The sequence below is a fragment of the Triticum aestivum genome, chromosome 6D (genome assembly GCF_018294505.1).
Source record: "Triticum aestivum cultivar Chinese Spring chromosome 6D, IWGSC CS RefSeq v2.1, whole genome shotgun sequence".
NCBI classification, from domain to species: Eukaryota; Viridiplantae; Streptophyta; class Magnoliopsida; order Poales; family Poaceae; genus Triticum; species Triticum aestivum.
The window spans coordinates 261892331-261899528 of NC_057811.1; the positions used below are offsets into that span (position 1 = coordinate 261892331).

Genomic DNA, 7198 nt, shown 5'->3' on the forward strand with positions numbered 1-7198 from the left:
TGAATACTACCACATCGGAGGGGTAGGCGTCGAGCGACGCCGTGTCGGAGTCGACAAGCATCGGGTCGGTGGAGCCGACCGACTCCAGGTCTACAGCAAGCTCGCTGGAGACGTGAAGTTGGTCGAGGAGGCTGACGAGGCGACTCTCGGGGTAGTCCGTGCCGGCGTCGGACACGGGCTCGTCGGAGATGCGAGTTTCGCCAAGAAGATTGGCGAGGCAGCTCGCTGCGCAGGTGTCGTCAACGCCTTGCAGTGCATCGGGGCAAGCGCCATCGGGTGCAGCAGGCTGGCTGCGCTCGCGGGGGAGAAAAAGGGTTCCCGTCCAGAACAGGTCTTCGGACGACGGTGCACCTGGCCCGACGTTGGGCGCCAAATGTCGGGTGGTAGGTGCGACATATGCCAACGGGTGGCTTATCATTGTGGGAGCCAGTAAGACGTCGCCGGTGCCTGGAAACGGGATGAGGCGAAGACATGCATGCCGGCGAATCTTACCCAGGTTCGGGGCTCTCCGTGGAGATAACACCCCTAGTCCTGCTCTGCGGGGTCTCCGCATGATCACTAGATCAATACAAATGGTTACAAGTGCTCCTCGAGCGGTCTGGCTAGAGGAAGAAGAAGGGCAAGGCTAGCTCTCCCTTTCTCTCTAGGTGGTGTGTGTAACTCGATGAGATCAACCCTTTGCATGGGTGTCTCGGGGGGTTTATATAGGCCTACCCCCAGGGCTACAATGGTAATCCGACTCGGCGCGGTCCCAGCCGTCAGTGTCTACGCTCACCGGCTTCTCCGCCGGTCATTGGGCCCGCCGACTGGTGGGTCCCGCCGGCTGCCGGCTTCTCGGCCGGCACGCTGGCCCCACCGCATGGGGGCTTTGTCGGCGGCTGGTTACTGTTGCCTCGCCTCTGATCACGAGAGCTTTGTCGAGGTAAGCGTGGCTACAGTGTCGCCGCCATGTGAGCTCTCACTATAGCCTTACCTCGTCTTGTCTCCTTAATGGGGCGCATGCTTCGAGGGAGGGAGGTAGCCGGCTATTGGGAGCCGGCCACATCCCTGGCCGACTAGAGGAGGCCGGGTCGTCTTCAGATGTCTCTCTGGCAAAGGGGCCCGCCGCCCGCGGGCTGTTCTGGCACCTGTCGTGGGTGACATCGAGGCCAACATGGCTACAGTGCCGCGCTGGACAGGGGATGGTTGGCCCGTACGGCGCCCTGTAGCCACGCCTGCTCCGGGAATCGGGGGTAGTGGGCTGTACTGTGGCCACACCCCATCGTACCGCCGCTATGAGGTTCAGTCTTGGTGGGTGCAATCTTGGCCGGCTTTCGGGAGCCGGCTTTCTTCGTATCCGGCTTCCGAGAGTCGGTCTTCTTGGGGCCGGCTTCCAGGAGTCGGCCATCTCGTATCTTTCTTGGAGGAGGTTTCTGGGGCTGGGTCGCCTTCTGGGAGTCGGCCCTGGGGGTAGCCAGCCGGGGGAAGGCGGCCCTAGGCTTTGTATGCTTGAAGGCCTGAACGGCCTGATAATTTTCAAAGAGCCAGGGGGAGTTGGTTAGGCTACCCGTGGTCATTTACTCCGACAGTGTCCTTTCCCAATGACAGCAGGGGCAGCAAGGCACGTATTGTATTGTTGCCATCGAGGATAAAAAGATGGGGTTTATATCATATTGCTTGAGTTTATCCCTCTACATCATGTCATCTTGCCTAATGTGTTACTCTGTTCTTATGAACTTAATACTCTAGATGCATGCTGGATAGCGGTCGATGTGTGAAGTAATAGTAGTAGATGCAGAATCGTTTCGGTCTACTTGTCACGGACGTGATGCCTATATACATGATCATGCCTAGATATTCTCATAACTATGCGCTTTTCTATCAATTGCTCGACAGTAATTTGTTCACCCACTGTAGATTATGCTATCTTGAGAGAAGCCACTGGTGAAACCTATGGCCCCCGGGTCTATCTTCCATCATATTAATCTCCCGCCAACGAGCTATTTCTGTTGCCGTTTATTTTGCAAACTTTACTTTCCAATCTATACAACAAAAATACCAAAAATATTTATCTTATTATCTTTATCAGATCTCGCTTTTGCAAGTGGCCATGAAGGGATTGACAACCCCTTTATCGCGTTGGTTTCAAGGTTCTTGATTGTTTGTGCAGGTACTAGGGACTTGCGTGTAGTCTCCTACTGGATTGATACCTTGGTTCTCAAAAACTGAGGGAAATACTTACGCTGCATTGCCGCATCACCCTTTCCTCTTCAAGGGAAAACCAACGCATGCTCAAGACGTAGCAGATATAAACTGTAGTGATGGGCATGGATGGGCCGGCTTTTTCAGTCGACAGGCATGAGGTCCCCAGCGTCAAGCTAGGAGTTTTCTTCAACGAGCTGATCGATAAGCTGAAGGTGCATGAAGAGGGGAGGGCCTAGCGCTTCGCGACCGAGTCCCGGAAGCTCCCTCACGACACCCTCCTCATGGTCTTGAGCAACATCGTCTGCCGCCACCTGGATCCCGACCTCGATGAAGGGTTCAGGAACCCACTGGTGGGCGCCGACGTTCCTGCTGCCTAGGAGAAAGCCGCCCCTCGGGCCGTGAAGGTCATGCGCGCCCGAACGGCTTCACATAGTCGTTAGACTAAGTGATGAGCCATTGTTGTTCTCGTGCTGCCCTGTAACAAGACATGATGCATGCTTTGTGTTTAGGCACCATACTGTTTTTATGCTCGCCCTGACCTGATGTCCTTTGTTTAATCTTAGACGCATGTTTATCCCTCTAAACTTATATGTTTGTGTTCGTACGACTGGTCCTTATGTATGTTCTAGTTGCTTGCTGGTATCATATTGCCGTGATTGTCGTAAGGGTCCGGCCCTTAACACTCATCTTGGCGTGGATGTGTCCCTGCGAGTTTTTCCTAGGTATCTCTCGATGCAGCCGCTCATTCTGTGAGCGAGGCTCTGGACAGAACGAGGGTGTAGACAAAGAACTAGCCAAGGTACCATCACACGAAGGATTTCATAGTACGAACACTTACTAAAGCCAAAGGATAAACGGATGCAAAAATCTAAGATGTATCAATAAGAAGTGATTGCATGGAAAGATTTTGTTCTTGTTACTTCCCATCCATTTTGGTTGTGGGCATTTGGTGTGCGCGCGAAATCCAGGAAGACAGAAGTCAAGGGGATAACTTTCTGGTCCCCGGAATGGACCAACGCATGTCATGTGTGTCCGGCGGGCGGTGGAATATGGTGCCGGCCTCTTCCGGTCCCTCTTCCTCTCACCCACTTCTTTCGAGTAACCCGGCAACAGCTATCGCATGGATCACGCTAGTGCAGATGGTCTTGCCAGAGCGCACTTGCCGGGGCATTGACCAACGAATGCATGTTAGTGTTTTACTCAGGATTTCCCCAAGTAGGGTAAATGCTGAACCGGGTATCCTGCGATACTCATCAACATTGACGATGCAAGGGCTAGAGCAGCTAGATTGCCGAGGAAGGAGAAAGATGGAAAAGAGGAACCCCGTGCCCGTGCGCCTTGCCCCTTCTTCCTGACCGGAGCCCAAGCGACGGTCACTCCGCCTGGGCTGCCTGGGAAGGAGTATATCGTTGCCGGCACCAATCTTCACCCCAGCTGGGACCGTGGTGAGATGAGATGATGAACAAAGCAGGTGCGGGGATGGCCCCGCTCCCTCGCTCTGTCTTCTCATTTCCACAAGCACCTCTGAAGCCAAAAAGCTTTGGCTGGGCCGCAACGGATATGACGCGCTGCTCATGCCTTCAGGCTCGCGCCAGTGATCCCCCTACCTGGCGCGCCAAAGATGTTGTGGGAAACCACGGCCACCTATGGGACCAAGAGTCCCTTGCCGGTTCGGCAGGGGATGGCACGTTGCACAAAGAGCAGAGGGGCATCGAACAGCACGGTAGTGATCACACGGGCAATCTTTACCCAAGTTCGGGCCGCCGCGGGGCATAAAACCCTAATCCTACTTTGGTGGATTGATGGTGGAAAAATGGTGGTGAACACAACACGCTTGCCCGGCAGGGTTGCCTTGGGGCAAAATGGCTACGCGCGTATGAATGTGTGAGGGGGTGGATTCGCTAAGCCTTTCTATCATTTCCTTGGGCCTCCTTTTATAGACAAAGGGGTCACCAAAGTGGCAAATCAGTCATTATGCACTGGATAGCAAACAGAGCTATCATACCTAACTCTGCAGGGTGAAAGAGCGCATTAAATGTGCCGCTCAATGTCACATCATAGCGTGCCCAGCATGCCCTGCTGGGCTATTGTGCCAGCTTCGCACCTGCTCGCGTGACACGTCGCAGGACGGGTGTCACCTGTAGGTATTTCCTGTAGAAAGTGGCTGCCATGTGGCGAATAGCAGCCACTTAGTAACTTTGGAGCTTGAGACCGCACCGATCGATGACCTGCATTGTGGTGAGGTGGTTCTGCCTTCGTGAGCCCCGACAGGCCCTGCCGGGGCATCTTGGAGGCCTGCTTCCGGGGGTGACCCCGTCCTTGCCGGGCTTGTCTGCCTAGCAAGGGACGCTTTTCCCTTATCAATATCCTGCTCTCCTGGTTAGTCTTAGTCTTCTTGCGCCGCACGTTGTTCCTTTGAAGAACTGATCCCTTGTGCTCCACTCTGATCTTGGTGCTGCAATCTTGTTCTCGTGCGTGTGGGCTTCATCGTCCGTGCACGAGTCAGGGGAAAATATATACCCCTATTTATGTTCCCCGATAGAGTCCAATATACCTACCTATGGATTGAATAAGATCCTTCAAGTAATTTTCATTGGTGCATAAAGCAATAAAAGTTTTCACCAGAGCTTCCAATTCTTCATTCCATTTCTTTACTCCTTTCCAGAGCCCCTAGACACTAGTGGCCATGACTAGGGCGCCTAAAAATATACCAATGCCAGCCATTTGGGCGCTCTGGAGCGCGCTACAGTCCACCAAAGAACTGTAGCCGCCCCTGCCCAATGCGCCCAGCCACCTCGGCTCTTCCCTGCACTCCCAACGACGCGCCTCGACATCCGCAGCATGCTACGTGGTCGGTGCCCTCCTCTCTCCCTCCACTAGCCTCCCTCGCACGCGTGCCATGGCCGCCCGAGAGCTCCGATGAGCAAGCTCACACACGCGGCGCCCTGGCACTCCCCCGTTCTCTCTTTTCCTTCCCCTGGTCGTAGACCACCCCCACAAACACTCCTGACTCAGAACCGAGCCCTCCCATGGCCTCCTGTGACGGCTAGGACCTCACCGGCGCACGGGCTCACGGTGCACCGCGCCCCCTCTTATTTCAGGCCTCCCCGAGCCCTCCTCTCCTCACCACTAACTCCCTCTCACTCCAAATCGACCGCCTGCATAGCTCCCCCGTCTCTAGGATTGCTCGAGCTCAAGATCGAGCTCGAGCTCCGCCGCCTCGGGTCGCTAGCAATCTCCGGGTACCGGCCCGGTCCGACCGTTTTTCCTCCTGATCTGGAACCTCTCCACTGACCCTGTGCAAAAGCGAACCAAAAAGCAAAAACCGAACCGGACCAAAATCCTGGTTTTTCAGGTTCTGGTTATGGTTTTAGTTTGCAAAATAGCAAACCATATAAAATTCAGTTTTTCGGTTTAAAACAGAAATAATTCGGTTAAACCGAACAAAATCGAAGCCCAGCAGCATAGAAATTTCAGAGGCCCAGCCCAACCTCATGCATGGGCCTCTCCCTTTATTCCTCAACCTTAGTCCACCATGGTCTCACCCCTCATTCCCACACGGCCTCACCCACCCTCACGCGCGCACATGCAGAGCAGAGAGGACAAAGGGAGGCGGAGAATAGAGCATGGCGGCGGCGCCCTAGGTCAGACTTCTGCGTGCATCCATCTGCTCCGGCGCTCCCCACAGGCTTCCGACCTCCGTCGCTCACCTCCGACCTCTGGCCTCTACCCCTTCACTTCGTTGACCTCCGCCCTCCCTCGCGCCGTCGAGCGCACCGGCGCACGGCTCTGCGGAGCAAGATAGAAGCCGCCGCCGACGCACAAGGGTGAGCAGTACGCCAGTTCCTTCTTTCATCTTTGTTTCGATCTGGAGCTTTCTTGTTTGGTAGTTGGCTAGTTGCAAACAAACACTTTAGGGAAAAAGAATCAAACTGCTGAACATGTGAAACATTCGTCAGACTAATACAATACCATTCATTCGTCAGACTAACATCAACAAATCATAGGGAGTGGCAAGTAGCAAAAGGAACTAGATTGCATTCCATACAAACCATATCAAATAGGACTCAGGCATCCACAAAGCATGATGAATTGCTGTCATAGCAAAAGAAAAAACAACAAGGTCTCATTCAGATTACCATGGAAAAATCACATTTGTTTCCTATTTAGCTTTCCAGTAATTTCTACTGTTGGTTCTGCTGCTGGTCACTGATCTAAATGGAAATTACCTGACTTAATTTTTCAGGTATTCAAAAGTGCCAACCTTGGTGCTGGTTATGCTGCTGGTCAAGCCTACTTACCTGAAACAATTCCTGATGTTACTCCCGACCGTGTTAGCTAGAAAAAGAACGAAAGGTGGAAGGCATGGATACACTTCATAGTTCAGAATGATGATCCGAATCATGCTAACTGGACAAGTTTTTATGCCAGAATTTGTCTTGAGCAGTTCTGCTTGTGCTTGTACTAGACAAGTTTTTGTTCCAGAATTTCTTCATGTGGTTTGGCTGGACATGTACTAAATTAGTGCTTGTAGTTGACTTGTAGTCTTCTCCTAGATTGTTATACTGGAACATAAATTCTTCATGTTTCAGAATTTCTTCAAGTAGGTAACCAGGCTGTAGCTGTACTGGACAAGTACTAAATTTGTTTTTCCATGTGGCCAAACCATGTGTTGTTTAAAAATTTGCGTCAACTTTGGTTATTTTGGTTATTACCAAAACCAAACCGAAAGTAAATGATTATTACCTAAACCGAACCGTATCTATGTATAAAACTGTATAAACCGTAGTATAAAAACCGTATAAACCAAAAACCATATAAACCAAAAACTGTATAAACCGAACCGAATCAAACCGAAAAAACCGAATGCACAGGCTGACTCTCGACCTCCTTGACAAATTACCATCTGTTTCCCCTCCCTACCGCAGCCGGAATCGACTGGGGCAAACACCTCCCGAACCCCTGCACTCCGGCGACCAACTCCACCTCCACCCGAACGGCGACTCCGCCCTGA

The 7198-nt window shown here is 52.6% G+C and overlaps 1 long non-coding RNA gene across 1 annotated transcript; it reads left to right on the forward strand.

The window, feature by feature from the left end:
- Window positions 1–5743: 5743 nt before the first annotated feature.
- Window positions 5744–6819, forward strand: LOC123141468 (uncharacterized). Its single transcript, XR_006470320.1, has 2 exons — window positions 5744–6011; window positions 6431–6819. It is a non-coding gene; the product is annotated as an uncharacterized lncRNA (long non-coding RNA).
- The last annotated feature ends 379 nt before the right edge of the window (window positions 6820–7198 follow it).